The 18,362-nt window shown below is 40.3% G+C and overlaps 1 protein-coding gene across 18 annotated transcripts in view; it reads left to right on the top strand.

Annotated features, from left to right (window-relative positions):
* The window catches only part of RYR2 (ryanodine receptor 2), a 745,790-nt gene that overhangs the window by 134,947 nt on the left and 592,481 nt on the right, over window positions 1-18,362 (top strand). Inside the window, exon 2 of one of the 18 annotated variants that reach the window (XR_014827819.1) lies at window positions 12,005-12,160. The exons of the other annotated variants lie outside the window; for them this stretch is intronic. The gene's annotated coding sequence lies outside the window, so the exon portion shown is untranslated. The remainder of the gene's footprint in view (window positions 1-12,004; window positions 12,161-18,362) is intronic. 18 annotated transcript variants of the gene reach the window in all.

Below are 18,362 nucleotides of genomic sequence, written 5' to 3'. Positions count from 1 at the left end.
AAATAAAATCTCTCTGTGGTTTTAATGATCATTTATCTGATTCCTAATGTGCTCAGATATCTTTTCATATGGCTATTGGCTCTTTATCTTTTTTCTTTTGGAAATACTTCTCATTTGTCTATTCAGTTGTCATTTTTCTTATTTTCTTTGTATTTTCAAGAGACCAATTTTTTGTCTATGATGTGCTAGGAACATCTGTCTTCCTTCAATTATTGGCTTTTCTTTTCCACACTCTTCTTAGAGCTCTGTGGTGAACAAGCATTTTTTTTTATAACTTTTGTTGAAGTAGAGATGATTTACAACGTTAATTTCTGCTGTACAGCAAAATGACTCAGTTATACATATATATATATTTCCATTATGGTTTATTACAGGATATTGAGTATAGTTGCCTATGCTCTACAAAAGGACATTGTCATTTATCCATTCTACATATAATAGTTTGCATCTCTAATCCCAAACTCCCAGTCTGTCCCCTGCCACCCCCACTCCTCCTTGGGCACCACAAGTCTGTTCTCTATGTTTGTGATCGTGGGAACTCAGTTGCACCATGGTGGAAACTCCAATAAAATAATTCTTTTTATTTTTTTCTTTTCTTTCTTTCTTACTTTTTTTTTATAGGGCCGCCCCTGTGGCATATGGAAGTTCCCAGGCTAGGGTTGAATCAGAGCTGCAGCTGCTGGCCTGCACCACAGACACAGCAAAGCCAGATCTGAGCCCAGTTTGTGACCTACACCATAGCTTGTGGCAATGCTGAATCCTGAACCCACTGAGCATTGCTAGGCATCGAACCTGAATCCTCATGGCTACCAATCATGTTTTTAACCCTCTGAGCCACTATGAGAACTCCACATTCTTAATTATTTTAGTAGGATAATTTATCTATTACTTTTCTTTGTAGTTGAACCTCCTTATGTTTGATTTAAGAAATTCTTCTCTTTTCTAAGGTCATATAGCATTTACAAAAATTTCTCAGAATTTCAAAGTTATACTTTCAACCTTTAGATTCTTGTTAACCATCAATTTTTATTAGTGTGTACTCTCTGGCACGAGGTCGATATCTAATCTTATTTTTCAATATGTACATATACCATTGCCCTAGCACTATTTATTGAAAAGACTCTCTTTACTCATTGCCACCTTGGTCACCTGTGTGTTTCTGAGCTCTGTTCTGTTAAGTTTGTCTATCCCTGTGCCAACACTATCCTGTCTGAGTTACAGTAGGTGTTATACTGTGTGATAATCTTTTAGGGCAACCCTTGCTCTTCTTCCTCAGAAGTATCTTGATGAACAAGTGTTACCTCTGCCACATGACAGGTTTCAAAGGAACAGAAATCATACTGGGATTTCTATATTGCTTTCATCTGTCCTCTGAAATATTTCAAATAGTGAAGAGACATCCGCGTAGAGCTTGTTGGACAAAGAGTCACTAAAACTACCATCTGCCGATGAGGTTAATCAAATTGTGTTTAACCCAGTCTTTCTCATTATATTTTTTATAGGCAAGTGTGAAGATGTAGCAGTAAATTTAAAAGCTGATATTAGAGTCTGCTTGTGATCCTCCAGGAATTCCTTTAAATTTGGGAGCCTAGGAATACCTTCAGAAGCCCTGGTAATCATCCTGCAAAAGAGGGGAGAAGGAAGAAGCAGAGAGAAAGAGCCAGTACTTATTAGAACCTACAAATTGTAGTTGCTTTTGTAAAACTCTTTGTCATGTGATTTCAGTTGTCTTCCAGCATCTCAGTGATAAGATTACTCCTCTTGTCCTATAGCTGAGAAAACTGACTGGAGGGGTAGGTAACTCAGGGGAGGTCATGTGGTTCTTGGGTGTCTGATTAGGGCTCCACACCCTTCTGCCTGTGTCCAGGGCCCCTATGTTTCCCACTCACACCAGCTGCCCCATCTGCTGGGTGCTGTGGATGGGGCTCTGGGACTGGCTTTAGAGGCAGATTCAGAGAGGTAGGCAGCCCTTCCTGTTCAGTCTGAGTCTCGTGATTCCTGTTATCCCCACAGGGCACCCCTGGGACTGAATTCTGCTTGATGATCCAAGAGGAATCAGAGAGTCAAGAGGGTGAGCATGGCCTCAGTGAGCTGGGGGGATAGGGCAAGGTGCCAGAGAGGCATGGGCTTTCTGAACAAATTTCAGGACTGTGACACTGGGCCATAAGGCTTTGATTCTGGGTGTACTGTTGACAGGGGATCCAGCTTGCTGAATTGTATCCTTGTCATCCACAACGGGCCACAGTGGGACACTTAAGAGTGATTCAAGATCCCTAGTGGTGAAGGCCCGTTGGGAGATAGAGCCTAGGTGATGGCCTGATGGGTGAGGTTGCATTTCAGTCCCTGGTCGTGGGGCTGAGAGGAGGGAGGAGGGGTGTGATAACAGCACTGATGGTAACAGAGAGCAGCGGAGGGTTCCAGGCTGCCCACCTCCAAGCTCTCAGGCCTTGTCTGCTCTCCCTCCCCTTTTACGGGTAGACCCTGAGCTGCTCTGTCTAGCCTGCATTTCCAGGTTTTCTCTTTTTTGGACTGGTTTCTCTATAGATGGCTCTCTACTGACCTTCTTTTCCTTCCTGATACCCAGTTGGACTTTATGTCTTTCAAGATTTCCATTCTGAACTTTTGATCTTTTAGTGCAACCGCCTGTTTTTCCTATTTGTCTTTCCGGTCAGCTTAGATCATCATCATCATCATCATTATCGTCTGTGTCATCATCTTCTCATCATCTCCACCAGATGTCGAGGACACATCATCATCATTGTTGTAACAGTAATGATAATAATAATAATAGCAACATAACAACAGTAATAATATTATTGCTGACCCCCACTGAGCAGATTCAGCCCCTCCTTTTGGTGCTTCTGTGAATTATCTCATTTAACCTTCACTGGGAGAGTCCAGTGATTGATTATTCCCATGTTAAATCCTTTACTCGGGGGCAAGCTGAGTGGTGGAGCCAAGATTTGAATTCAGTAGGGAGCCCCAGAGGGCCCCTTAACATCCAGACATCCCTCAAGAGACAGACCAGGAATGTCCGAACTGCCCAGGATGTGTCAGTGATCTGCTTCAGATGATGTGGCAGAGCTGGGGACTGCTGGGAACTTGTGTTCTCAAAGTCGGCTCTCGTTTGCCTCAGCTAGAGATGGTGTGGAACAAACCAGCCAGCCCACTGGCCTCAGTGTCCTGGGAAAATAACCACTGCACAATGGCGGCTAAAGGAAATTACAGGTCTCAGATCTATGCTGAATGGATGCAAAGCAGGGTATGAATGCAAAGGGTGAAGACACTGGATGATATAGTTTTGAAAAAGAGATGAATTTGTGGTGAAGTAGTTCTGTTCAAATCTGTAATTCCTGTAACCGCTGTCTTTTTATGTGGTGGTTGATCCAGAAGGGCTAGAATTAGGATCTTGCCAGTGAAGAGCAGTGGCTTGCTGTCCCCCAAGCCGGTTCATGGTAAATTGTAGTTTAGTTGCAGGCAGCCATGGTGTGGGACTGTAGACTTGGTCTTCAGTTTCTTTTTGAATTATGAAACATTTGGTACGCACGAAAGAACGCATGTCATATACATGGAGGTCATATGGCTTAAACCTTAAGCGCAGCCTCACTGTTCTTCCCGATCCAGTCCAGGGCTCCCCTCCCTCTCTCAGAAACTGCCGCCATATTACTCTTATTGGTTCATTCTCTTGCTGTCTTTTATTTTCACTGTAAAAATCATGACTCTATTCCCAAACAATGTATTTTTAGAGTTTTTCACTTTTGCACTTTATAACAATAATATCATATACTGTATATATTAATTGATGATTTGATGTATATTATTACATGGTATGAACATGCACAATTTTTTCAAATCTAATTTTTCTGTTTTCAGAGGTTGGATTCAGGGGGATGTATTTGAGGGATCCAAAAAGAAGACCAGGAAGATGTGAAAAGTAGGCAGGGACCAAACAGTTCCGCATTCTAGAGCAGCATAAGGAGTACAGATTGTGTTCTAAATCCAGGGAGACTCCATCGAGCAGTTCTATATAGGGACCTGAGATGATGGGACTTATAATGAATCACCTCATCTTTATCTTATAGGATGTCCTGCTTATCTGAGGCAACAACCAGGAAAACTGATAGCTCTGGTATAGCTTGATAAGTGAAAACATTAGTGGGTCAACCAGGCTGCAATTCAATTTACTGTGCATGGACTCTGGTGACAGCGAGTAGCTGTTCTTTGCTGGAAAAATCCTGCCTCTTGTCCTTCTGAATCAATCATCGCATAGCAAGTTGGCTGTTACAGGAATTCCAGATTTGAACAAGCTATAAATCACCAATATTCCTTGTCTTTTTCAGGAGGATAGCATCCCTGTAGGGTAGCCCTTTGCATGCAGAGCATTTCTCTGCTCTGTTTGCTCATGGCCACCTAGGCCAGCCCTAGTTAAAAGTTTGGTGGAAGAAGAGGAGAGGGTCTGGGAAAGGTAAATTAGAGGAAAAGCACTAGAATGAGGAAGGAAGAATTGAGGGGAAGGCATATGTATACTCTCAGTGTAGAAAGAAAGTGGCAACCAGAAGGATCACATGAGGTCTCCTGGGTTGAGAACTACAAACAGTCCTTTGGATTCACCCATCAGGGGGGCCACTGGTGACATTTTGATAGCAGTTTTAGGAAGGATGTGGGGGTAGCAACCACTGAGTACCTAATGAAGGGAAGTATATTTAAATATTCATATGACATATTCAGATTAGGAGAAGGAGAGCCTTTCTAGATAGTGCAGGTCAGAAGAATACTTTCTATGGCTGTGAGGACACTGTTAAGGTAACCTTAGAAAGAAGGTAAAATGTTGCAGTTGAGATTTGGGCTGATGCAGAAACAAGGGGATGGACTCAGTGGACTTTCAGAGCCCTTCCTGAACTCATATCCAGTGTTATGTCTCATCCTTTGTTCCCTTTGCTAAAATACTGGCATCAAATAGGAGTGGAAGAGAAAGAGAAAGCTTTTCTCTGTAAAACAAGGCAGCTGAGGAGTTCCTGCTGTGGCATAGTGGGTTAAGAAACTGGTGTTGCCGCAGCTGTTGCACAGGTCATAACTGGGGCTCAGATTCAATCATATGCTGTGAGTGTGGCTGAAAAAAAAAAAAAAGAACCAATACCAAAACAAACAATAAAACAAACAAAAAAAGAGGGCAGCTGATACTAGTCAGATTTTCCATGATCCCTTTGAACTTATTCCGACAACTGAAAACAGAGCTGCTTTTGCAAATTCATTTTCTGGGTGAGTCAGTGATTAGAACTCTGCAACCACAGATACCTAAGGGAAAGGGGTTCCAAATCTTGTTAAGATCTTGCAGTTCAATGGATTAGGGTTTATGTCACAATCCTTTCCACATAAGTGGTTGCTTTAGGAAGCCATCTGTGTCATTATCCCCTCCCGGGAGGGCCTGTCCTAGTGACATCTTGAATGGGGTGTTTAGGGAGTTCGGTGGTAGATGGTCAGGGATGTTGCAGTGAACTGGCCTGGCACAGTGCATGGGGCCTCTGGGGGCCCACCTGCCTCCCTCAGAAAAGCCTGTGTTCCGACTCCTCAGATGGGAAGATGGGTACTGGTGCAGAGGAAGGTGCAGGGTGGCGGGGCGGGGGGTGGGGGGGCGGTGGCTGGTGTGAGGAGGCAGCTGAGACTGATTCATCTTGCTGCAGCCTTGGGAGGGCATGAGGTTCCTGCCCTTTCTCCCAATTATGAGATGGGAAGATGCTGACTCAGCCTTATCTGCTCTGGTTGATGCGGGTTTTCTCAAATTATTTACAGGAAAAGAGCTACCTTCCAAGAACCATTAATTTAATCAAGAATACATTTTTTTTCTTTCTAGAGGGTTACATAATTTATTTTTTGTTAAATAATAAGCATAGTTGAATGACTTAAAGTTCTTGGCAGGATACTCTTTGGCAAAAATAATCCCTACATAGTCTGATTTTATATAAAACTTGATAATGATCGACTTCTGCTATTACTAAAGTGCCATTTGGGGTACCATGATAGTCCGTAAATGACCTTGGATGTTCACAGTCTTGTTTTTGTACGTTATTGTTTATCATCTGGTACTTCTGGTACTGCTTCTGTTTTTCCAGAATGATATATTTCTTTGTAGTTTTTTATTTTTTATAGTTCTTGGATTAAAACTGTAGTGTTTTATTTTTCATAGTTTTTGGATTAAAAATGCTGATTTCTTCCACAATTGAATTGAAAGATGCCAGTCGTGTCTGAAGAAGTCCTTATACAGAAAATCTCTAGAATCACTCTTTTACAGGTATACTTGGCATAACATATTTAGATTGTGGCATGTTTCTCCAAATTTACTTTAGTTAGGTTTTCTGCCCCTGTTATGGACTAAATGTTTGTGTCCTCCTCAAAATGCATTGTTGAAACCTTACCCCTGAGGTGATGGTATTGGAAGGTGATTACATCATGAGGGTAGAGCCCTCAGGAATGGGATTAGCGCCCTCAGAAAGGAGACCCCGGAAGCTCCCACTACTCTCTACCCATGTGCGCATGCATTGCAAAGTCAGCAACCTGTAGCCTCTGGAGCCTGAAGAGAGTTCTTATCAGAATCTGACTATGCTGTCACCTGGCCTCAGACTTTCAGCCTCTAGAATCATGAGGATTAAATGTCTGCTCTTTACAAGCCCCCTAGTCTGTGGTCCTTGATGATAGCAGCCAGAAAGGACTAAGATGTTGTCCATCTATCCATCCATCTAAAATAGAGCTCATTATCTTCTCAGAGCCTCCTTTCTTCCACAAATCCTTTATTGCCAGCCCCTCCCTCTGTGGTTCATCTATCACTTGGCACCTCTTGGGTTCAAAACAAATGTCTCAGACTCTCTCAGTCCAATAAAAAATGGCAAACCTCTGAGTACTTACTGTGGGCACGGGGGATGCAGCTATGCAGAAGACATCATTGCCTGCCTCCGTAACCTCATGGTCCAGTTGGGAAGGTATGCGATGGTGTATGGCTGTGTATACACAGGATAAAGTGAGTAGAGGTTTGCCAGCAGAGGTCAAGATTCGTCTTTCTGGTACAGTTAGAATCCTGTAGGTAACATGTGCCTCCAAGTCTACCAAAGGCTCAGGAAGCGTTAGCATCTGGCTTTTCTTTTCTGCTCTATGCACCTCAGTCATCTACCACATGGCTTCTGGCAGCTGTGTCCGCCTTCAGCTTACCTGAAGTTTGTAAACTTGGGCAACAATAGTGCCTACTCCCTGGGTGCCTGGTCAAAGGGTTTCACTGCCAGGATTGTCCTGCCCCCAATCCATCTCTGAGTCTTGATTTCTTAGGTTTCAGGGATCTGAGGGCTGCAGCTCTAGAACCTCATGGATCTGAAACCTGGGAACTGCTTTTCTCCTGGAAATCCAAAACCCTTGAGTACACAATGCATTCTGACTTAGAGATGAGCTCTTGTCTTGCAGGACTTTATCGTTGTGAGTTAGAGAAACGTTTTTGATTTTTGTCTGTATGTAATTTTCAGACACAATTATGACCTGTGGCAAATTCTCCCTGTTAGTGCAGGTGGTACATTTAGAACAATTTAAATGCAAGTGCCATGGTTACGTGTGCCTCTTTTTATAACATTCGATTGCCAATAGAAGCACAAATAACCTGGTCCTGTGAGATTTTTAGTATAATAATGAGAAATCTGATCCCACCATTAGACTGTTGCAGTGGCGTGGAGTTTCAGTTTAACCTGACCTTGTGGAGCCCGTGGCTCTGAATGTCAATGTTGCTTTGATTTGTTGACTTTTAAGGTTATCAGTGACCCCCAGTACTTGTTGACTTTTAAGGTGTCAGTAACCCCCAATGTGTGGTGAGATGCTTTGATTTACACTTCTCTGATTTCCACTTTGATTACTAAGATTGAAAGCTCTCTGCTGGATGGTAATTCTGGCCCTTCCTTCTAATGGAACAACAGACACAGAATCAGACCCACTTGCATAACACGCCTCATCACTGAGCATTAAAGTACAGGCTGTCCTTTCTCATATGTCTCCAGAGATCACATTGCCTTGATTTGCTGTTGAAAACAGAGAGAAAAGCCTTAGAAAAAATAATTATTCACTTTTCCCTGTAGTTGTGTGTGTCACTGAAACCTGCAGGAAGTTTTCAGCATCTGGACAGATTGGTGTCACATGGCTATAGAGCTCATCCGCTGCAGAGAGCCTGGCCCTGATAGCCCTGTTTATTCCACTGCAGCATTTGGAGGAGCTTGGTGGCCTGCACTAAGAGTGAAGGGAGATCAGCTTCCCATTGCCTCCGAAAGCTGGAGCCAGAGCTTCAGGCCGCCTTGCTGAAGCCTGGCTCTGTGCTCACTCCACAAAGTCAGTCAGTGGAATCCTTCACAGCCCCACTCCCAAGCTGAGATGAGAATAGAAGCTTAGTGGTAAGAACATCCTAGAGACTTTCCTTGTGAAACTGCTCCTTTGGCAAAAGGCGGATGATAAAATCACACCATCTTCTGTGGATTGAGAGATGTTGGGGATTATCATAAGAACCTGAGGTCCTCCCCAGTCTCTATCAGTGAAGGCTAGGATTTCTTGTGTTTGAATTTTTAGTTGCAGTTTGCTTTTCAGTTGCTATGTCCATGAAAAAGCTTAAAGCTCTTTGTCGTCTGTCAGATGAACACATACTTCTGAAGGCTCTTTTCTTACTTTGATGTAACTTACTCTTCCCTTTGCCCATTACATTAAAGCCCTGTGACTGAGCCAGCAGCACTGTCCATGACTTAGAGTCCTCAGTTCTTAAGCAGCTAGTTTGAGATGAGAAAGTTGAAATCCACTGGGGCCCCCTGACTGCTGTTCTTGGTAAAGAAAGGTCACAATATATGCCTGCTGTGATTGGTTTGTGCCAGGTTGCTGAATGAGCATGCTTTAGCTGTAAATATATTTCCCCAAAGGTGGTTTTTTAAGCATTTAGTTAGAAATTTAGGTCAAAAAGGAAGGAGGAGAGTGAAGGACTCCTCATCTGGGGTAGGTCTTATAAGCCCTCTGTTATAACAATGGGAAATTCACATGGGGCCCCACGCTTCAGTTTTCTTAAGCTCAGCCATTGCATTTTTGGCTGTTCGTTTCTGTTTAATTAGGAAAAGATGACATCCTTCCTGGGTTTTATTCTCTGGCCAAGGCCAGTGGTCAGTCAGAAAGGTCCTAGGTCATGTAACACACAGTACAGCACTCAGTCACATGCTGGGAGTCATGTGGTTGTTATCAGCGTGTGACCTCACCAGGCCTCAGTATTTTGCATGAAATGGAGATAGTTGTTCTGATATAACTATCAGGATTATAAAATGAGAATACATGTCAAGCTCTTAGCACAGTGCAGTGCTTGGTAGGTTTGCCCACTAAGGGTTCACACTTCACATTATGCCATTTAAAATGGATTCTTTTCTTTTTTTTTTTTTTTTTTTTTTGACTGCACCCACAGCATCTGGAAGTTCCCCAGCCAGGGATCGAATCTGAACCAGAGCTGCAACCTACATCACAGCTGCAGCAACGTTGGCCACAGTGGGAACTCCTAAAATGGATGCTTAGTGGACTTTATCTTGGTAGTCTCATGTTGCAGTGTTACTTTGTAGTCTCAGTAGTGGCACCTTAGATTTTTTAAAAGTTTGTGTGTGTGTGCGTGCTTTTTAGGGCCACACTCGAGGCATGTGGAGGTTCCCAGGCTAGGGGTCATATCGGAGCTGTAGCAGCTGGCCTATGCCACAACTGCAGCAGATGCAGGATCTGAGTCTTGTCTGTGATCTACACCACAGCTCATGGCAACACTGGATCCTTAACCCACTGAGCAAGGCCAGGGGTTGAACTTGTATCATCATGGATGCTAGTCAGACACCTTTCCACTGAACCATGATGGGAACTCCTGTTTAATTATGACAGTAAATGCCTAACAATAAATACCCATCCTCATTTTTAAGTATACAGTTGAATAGTGTTCGGTATGTTTATATTGCTGTGCCACAGCTTTTCCATCTTGCAAAACTGAAACTCTGTACCATTAAAATAGATACAAATTATTGCCTTTGTAATGAATAAGGAATGAGATAGCACTAGGAACTATTATCTAGTCACTTATGATGGAGTATGATGGAGATAATGTGAGAAAAAGAATGTGTATATGAATGTGTGACTGGGTCACTTTGCTGTACAGTAGAAAATTGACAGAACACTGTAAACCAGCTGTAGTGAAAAAAAGAAAAGCTATTTAAAATAAAAAAAAATGAATTCCTTTATTTCCTCCCTCTTTTCAACTTTGTTTTTAGGATTTTTGATGTTAGGTCTGTGATGGGATCACATAGTAGTTTTCCCTTTGTGACTGGATTATTTTGCTTGGCATAATGGGCCTTCAGGTTTACCCGAAGATAAGGTGTGATAGGATTTACTTTTTTATGCTGCATAATATTCCATTGTATGTATGTAACACGTTTTCTTTATCCATCTTTTGGTGGACATTTGGGTTGCTTCCACCTCTTCTGCTAAGAATAGTGCTGCAATGAACATAGGTGTGCAAGCATCTCTTCAAGATTCTGCTTTGAATTCTTTTGGATGAATACTAAGAAGTGGGATTGCTAGATCTATTCTATTTTTACATTTCTGAGGAACTTACATACTGTTTCTCCCATAAAGGCTGTACCATTTCACATTCTCTCCAACAGTGCACAGAAGTTCTGATTTCTTTGCATCCTCACCAGCACCTGTTATTTTATGCTGTATTGTGAAAAGCTCCCCTAATTGGTGTGAGCTGTTATATCACTGTGGTTTTGATTTGCATTCCTTTTATGACTAGTGATGGTCAACATCTTTGCATATGCCTGTTGACCATTTGTGTATCCTCTTTGGAGACTTGTCTATTCAAGTCCTTTGCCTATTACAAAAAAATATTTTTTTTATGTTGTTGAGTTGAAAAGTTCCTTGTATATTTTGGATATTACCCTCTTAACAGATAAATGATTTGCAAGTATTTGATCCCATTATGTAAGTTGCTATTTCACACTGCTGATTGTTTCTTTTGGTGTGCAGCAGTTTTTAAGTTTGATTAGTCCAATTTATGAATTATTTTTTCTTTTGTTGCCTCTGCTTTTGATGTCACATCCAAGAAATCTTTGCCAAATCCAGTGTCCTGAAATATTCCTCCTGTGTTTCCCCTTCTAGGAGTTTTTTAGTTTTAGGACTTAGGTTTTTAATCCATTTTTATTTATGCATTTAAAAAATTTATTGAGGCATAGTTGATTTACAGTGTTGCCTTAGTTGTAGGTGTACAGTGTAGTGATTTAGGTTTTTTGTTTACAGATTATATTCCATTAAGTGTTATAAGATGTTGGCTATAATTCCCTGTGCTCCGCAGTAAATCCTTGTCAGTTATCTATTTTATGTATAGCAGTTTGTACCTTTTAATCTGAATAGTCCTGATTTATCCCCACCCCTTTCAGTAACCATAAGATTGTTGTCTATGTCTGTGAGTCTGTTTCTGTTTCGTATATTGATTCATTTGTATTATTTTTATATATCTTTAGTTAATTCTGTATATGATGTAAGGTAGAGGTTCAACTTTGTTCTTTTGCGTGAGGATATCCAGTTTTTCCAACACCATTTCCTAGCACTCTTACTGGAAATCATTTGGCCATAAACACAGAAGTTTTTTTTCCGGACCCTATTCTGTTTAATTGATCTGTTTATCTGTCTTTATGCCAGTATCACACCATCTTGATGCCCTTGGCATTTGTTTTGAAATCAGGAAATGTAAGGCCATCAACTTTGTTCTTCTTTTTCAAGACTGTGTTGGTTATTCAGGGTTTCTTGAGATCCTATGTGAATTTTAGGTTTTTTTCCTCTCTCTGCAAAGAGTGCCATTTTGGGATTTGGTAAGGATCGCATTGAATCTTGACTGACCTAGGTTTTATCAGAGGAAACTGTTCGCCAGTCTTAATAAGAAAATTGAGCTGTTGGCTACAAAACAACATTTCTTTTGCTGCAGGCTGCCTTGTGTTGCCAAGTTTGTGTTCTGATCGAGGCCAGATAAAGGGGCAGCACAATCAAACCATGCTATGCAGTTGGTAGACAAGTGATCTTTGGCTCTAAATCATGAAAAGATGATTTTAACGACCTTTGATCTGATTCAACAATGGAAAGGGTGAGTGTTTATTGTTCTTGCTGACAAATATCAGTGTTATGTGAAAAACTCTCAATTAACTTAAGATATCAAATGTCTAATGGAAATTTTTTACAGAGGAAGGGATAAGTGATAGGAGTTTTGTGTTGTTGGTGCCCTTGTTATTATTACTTGCTGAGTAATAATAACATTATTACATTATAGCTCCAGTGCCTGAAGAGTGAGAATACGTGGATTCTGTGTATGCAGGTCCCTGATTAACCATGGCCATACTTTTTCAAACTTCTTCCATAGCCTTATCCCAGCACCACAGTGAAATAGATGATTCAGGAGTTTGCAGAATGTTCAGTGTGAAGAGACTAAGCTCAGAGGAATGGGGTGACTTGTCCAAGGCCTGATGGCTCCAGGGGACAGAACAAAGACTTGACCGAACAAAATCATTTCAGATGGCATTTAATACATGTATTAGTAATTCCAAAATCTGTGAACTCGAAGTGGCACATTCACTTGTTTGGTCACTTAATTAGCATTTGGACTCTGCCTTTATGCCCGAGTCAGAAGATCATGGGAGACACTAGTCATCTTAAAAAATTCAAGAAGGAGAGGAAGAGGCAGAGCAATGTAAAGGAAGTTCATAACTTGTTAAAAGCCAATTTTCTTTTTCTTTTTAAAGTTTTATTTAAGTGTAGTTGATAATTGTGATAATTTCTACTGTACAAAAACCTGATTTAGTCATACATATAAACACATCCATTCTTTTTCAGATTCTTTTCCCATCTAGATTATCACAGAATATTGGGTTGTTCCCTGTGCTATACAGCAGGTCTCCACTGACCAGTTATTCCATATACCACAGTGTGCCTATGCCAGTCCCAAACCTGCAGTCTGTCCCTCCCCTCTACCTGTCCCCTTTGGTAATTGTAAGTTTGTTTTCAAAGTCTGTGAGTCTGTTTCTGTTTTGCAGGTAAGTTTGTTTGTATCCTTTTTTTTAAATTACTCAAATGAATTTATCACATCTGTAGTTGTATAATGATCATAACAATCTGATTTCACAGGATTTCCATCCCACAGCCCAAGCACATCTCCCCACCCCCCAAACTGTCTCCTCCGGAGACCATAAGTTTTTCAATATCTGTGAGTCAGCATCTGTTCTGCAAAGAAGTTCCGTCTGTCCTTTTTTCAGATTCCACGTCAGTGAAAGCATTTGATGTTGGTGTCTCATTGTATGGCTGACTTCACTTAGCATGATAGTTTCTAGGTCCATCCATGTTGCTAAAAATGCTGGTATTTCGTTCTTTTTGATGGCTGAGTAATATTCCATTGTGTATATGTACCACATCTTCTGGATCCACTCCTCTGTCCATGGACATTTAGGTTGTTTCCATGTCTTGGCTTTTGTAAATAGTGCTACAATGAACATTGGATTACATGTGTCTTTGCGAGTCGTGGTTTTCTCTGGATAGATGCCCAGGAGTGGGATGATCCACCTATCAGAGTATTGACAATAAAAAGAAAAATAAACAAATGGGACATACTCAAACTTCAAAGTTTCTGCACAGCAAAGGAAACCCTAAACAACACAAAAAGACAACCCACAGAATGGGAGAAAATCTTTGCAAGTGAAACGACTGACAAGGGATTAATCTCCAAAATTTATAAACAAGTTCTGCAGCTCCATACCAAAAAAACAAAAAACCCCATCCAAAAATGGGCAGAAGATCTAAACAGACAATTCTCCAAAGAAGACATACAGATGGCTGAGAAACACATGAAAAGATGTTCAGTGTCACTCATTATTAGAGAAATGCAAATCAAAACCACTCTGAGGTACCACCTTACACCAGCCAGAATAGCCATCATCCAAAAGTCTACAAACAATAAGTGCTGGAGAGGGTGTGGAGAAAAAGGAACCCTAGTACACTGTTGGTGGGATTGTAAATTGGTGCAACCACTGTGGAAAGCAGTATGGAGATTCCTCAGAAAACTAAACGTTTGTATCCTTTTTAAAAAACTCCATATGTAAGTGATGTCATACGATGTTTATCTTTCGCTATCTTATTTACTTCAATTAATATCATAATCTCTAGGTCCATCTATATTGCTGCAGATGGCATTATTTCATTCTTTTTAGTGGCTGAGTAATATTCCATTGTGTGTGCGTATACCATATATATATGTATATACCACATATTTTTTAAAATTATAGTTGATGTACATTGTTGTGCCAGTTTCTGCTGTACAGCAGTGACCCAGCCATATATATCTATTTTTTCTTTTTCTTATATTATCTTCTATCATGATCTATCCCAAGAGGTTGGATATAGTTCTTTGTGCTATACAGCAGGAACTCATTGCTTATCTATTCTAAATGTAAAAGTTTGCATCTACTACTCCTGTCCATCCCACTTTGTCCTCCCTCTCCCTTAGCAACCACAAGTTTGTTCTCTGTATCTGTGAGTCTGTTTCTATTTTTGTAGAGAGGTTCATTTGTGCCACATTTTAGGTTCCACATATAAGTGGTATCATATGATACTTGTCTTTCTTTTTCTGACTGACTTCACCAAGTATAATCTCTAGGTCCATCCATGTTGCTGCAAATGGCATTATTTCATTCTTTTTTATGGCTTAGTAGTATTCCATGGTGTATATGTACCATATCTTCTTTATCCATTCCTCTGTCAGTGGACATTCAGGTTGCTTCCACATCTTGACAAGCCAAGTTTCTTGATTTTGATTTTACTTCATTTAAAATGTGCTTTTTAAGTTAAGAATAACTGAAAAATAGTCATCAGTAGACATTACTTTTAATAGTAGTATAGATATTACATATAGTTAAATTATTTGATGTTACTTAGAACTCAAATATAGCGATATAGATGGAACAGACATTGTTCAGTATTCTCCCCAATCCAAAATTCATGGATAAGATCATACCTGTTTGAAGTATCTCCGAAAATTACCTTTCTGCCTTTGAAAAAGATCTTGAATGTTTTTGAATGACTTCTTATAACTTGTCACAGGATGGGGTGATGTTCACTGATTAAAATGATTAATCCAGGGGGAATTCATTGCCCTCTGCAGATCAGTAGCCTTGCTTCCTCCAGCATCAGACACTGATTACTGATTTTCAAGGAAGAAGCTGTTGTAAATTGTCAATGTTTTTGGTTCTTATTTTTATGTAACTCACATCTCTTATTTTCCAGAAATTCTGAGAACTTTGAGGAAATGAAATGCATGTTTTCTACTAATGTCAAAACTGACAAGTACTTGTAAAAAGTCATGAATATATTATAAAACACTATATAACAAAGTAATAGACATCAAGACTTTGACCAAATTAAAAAAGAATATTTTTATTACCTTTTTTCCTTCACTGCATTTCTAATAATTTAAAGACTCTAATAAAGAGCAGTTTATCTTTGTCTTGAGCTAAACATTGCTCATAACTGCAATTCCATCTTTAACTCCTCTTTTTTCTCCAAAACTTTGAGGAAGTAAAATCCTTTGAGTGTCTTTGAGTACTTGCCATGGATTGGAGCGCTTGAAAAGAAATTTTGCTTGGAAGTGTCTTTCTTCTGCATTCTCAAATATATCCTTTGCATAAATGCATTTAATTTTTTCTCTTGACCTTGATGGAGTTCCTGGCAGCTTGTGGATATGACTTTAGAGTTCCTTGGCATCTGCTACATTCTCTTTCTTGTCCTGGACACTGGCAGGGCTGGTTAGGAGGGACACAGGATAGAAATCCAGGAGAGAACAGAGGTTTGAAAGAGAATTGATATGTGTATATGTATGATGAGATCATTTTGTTGTACAGTAGAAATGATCACAACCTTGTAAATCAACTATGCTTTTTTTTTTTTTTTTGTCTTTTGTCTTTTGTCTTTTGTTGTTGTTGTTGTTGTTGTTGCTATTTCTTGGGCCGCTCCCGCGGCATATGGAGGTTCCCAGGCTAGGGGTTGAATCGGAGCTGTAGCCACCGGCCTACGCCAGAGCCACAGCAACGCGGGATCCGAGCCGCGTCTGCAACCTACACCACAGCTCACGGCAACGCCGGATCGTTGACTAACTGAGCAAGGGCAGGGACCGAACCCGCAACCTCATGGTTCCTAGTCGGATTCGTTAACCACTGTGCCACGACGGGAACTCCATAAATCAACTATGCTTCAATGAAACTTAAAAAAGAAAGAAAGGAAAGAGGTTTTATGGCCATGACAGTCCTGTCAGGTGCAAATGTCAGGTGCAAAGTCAAGATCATTAGTGAATTAATGACTTCGAAGCCCTTTGAAGTCCACTGTATACTATTCATGAATGAGACACAGCCTTCAAGGTACCAGTGGGCCAGTCTCTGAAATGACTGCAGCAGAGAGAGAAAAGTCTGGAAGCATCAAAGATTGATGGCAAGTCCAAAAGAAAAAGGGGGGATTGGCTGAAACAGCTGGGTACCCAGCAGGGTCCATGGCGTTAAGCAGGCAGGTGTTGAAGTCAGAGAGTTAAGGAAATGAATACTGACCACCCGTTTAGATCCTGATGCTGATCCAGCAGGCCCACACTCATCTTCTACAGGGAGTTAGGGAGTGTGAGCAGGGCCCACAGAGATGAGTTGTTGGGGAGAAAGTTGAGAGAGAGTCATTGCTACTGCTTGAGTGTGACAAGGAGAACCAGGCGTTTGAAGCTCCTGGTTTCCAAACATGGTTCCCATTTGAAGCTCTTCTTGATGTAATAGGGAGGCAGCCGAGGAGCAGGAGCTGAGTCCTGCTCCCTCTGAGAACTTTCTTCACAGGTACAGTTGGGGTTTTCTCGGCCAGCATATAAGGAAATGATACTTGCACAAGTGCCTCACAAAGCCTAGTGCCTGTCAGGTGATCAGCACATGTTTATTGAACTTGATCTGAATTACATCTGATCTGTGAATAGATATTTTAAAACTTCTCCAAACTCTTTGAAGTCTTTTAAGTTGTTCTCAAGGTCTTAGGTTTCAGGCATATACATGTATTTTCTGGTTATTTTTCCAGTATGTTTACTTTTACTCTAAACATTGAACATACTCATGGTATAAATTTTGGAAAATACAGAAAAACTAAATTGAAATCCTCAGTGATTTAAATTAATTTAACTTAAAAATTAGATTAAGCACTTAGAAAGAACTAATATTAGAACTTGTCTTCCTCAATCTTTTTTCTGTGTTAATTGGGGAATGTAATGTATTCTGCCTTTTATACACTTGTCTTTATATACTGAAGCCGTGTGGAGTAGTGGTTAAAAATAGCAGATTTGGCCCTGGACAGACCCGTATTCTGGCCCCAGGTCTATTGTTAGTAATTATATAATCTTCAGTCAGCCATTTGACCTCTTTATGCCTATTTCCTCCCCTGTAAAAGGACATAATATAGCTTACTTCCTGGTATGTATATGAGGAATAAATGAGATAATACTTGTGAAGGGCTTCACACAATACCCCCAAAGTAAAGAGCAGTCATCAGGTGTTACCTCTGCTGCTTCGTATTGAACTGTGACTATTAATGAAGAAACAGAAACAGTATTTTGGAAAAAAAGTTCTTTACAATTTCAGTCTTCAAATAGCTGATTATCTACTAGTATCTCTTGTCTGGCGGGTTGTATAAAGCATTGAATACCAAAAGTCATCTGTTCATTTCTTTTCCAACCCCTTTTAAGGACATCAGAGCAGTGCTTTCCTTTTTCATAATGCAAAGGTCAGGTTAAGCTAAGAAATCATTAATAACAAGTGTCAAATAAGTGGCAGCTAAAGGAACAACTGGATATGTTATGATCTAAGAATACTTAGTGAAATGTACTTTTGGTAGGCTTTTAATGTTCTAACAACAAATTATTTTTACTTGCATATTAAATCAATATATCTATGGAGACAAGGAAAATAAAAAAATTTAGTTGAATAACCTGGGTAGAATAATAATGCATGGAAACATATTTATCTGACTTTATAACAGGTGTGATATTGCCTTCTTATATTTTTAAGGCTATGCCTTATGCCTTTTGAAATATTTTCATATACATTACCTTATTAGATTTTCTACAATATTCTAACAGCTACGTAAATTAGAACTGAAGTCTTCTCTTTTTAATCCAGTAGTCATAACGAAACCATTATATGTGTTCATGCAGGACAGAAAGTTTGCAATTTGGCTGCTGGAATTTGGCTATGTGGAGAAAACGCCTTTGTCTTTAAAAACAAATATTTTTT

Source organism: Sus scrofa, chromosome 14 (assembly GCF_054392235.1).
Source record: "Sus scrofa isolate SSC_HxYL_T2T_F1_AM1 chromosome 14, Sscrofa_HxYL_maternal_Yorkshire_Landrace_v2.0, whole genome shotgun sequence".
Taxonomy (NCBI): Eukaryota; Metazoa; Chordata; class Mammalia; order Artiodactyla; family Suidae; genus Sus; species Sus scrofa.
This window is presented reverse-complemented; position numbering and strand designations above follow the sequence as displayed.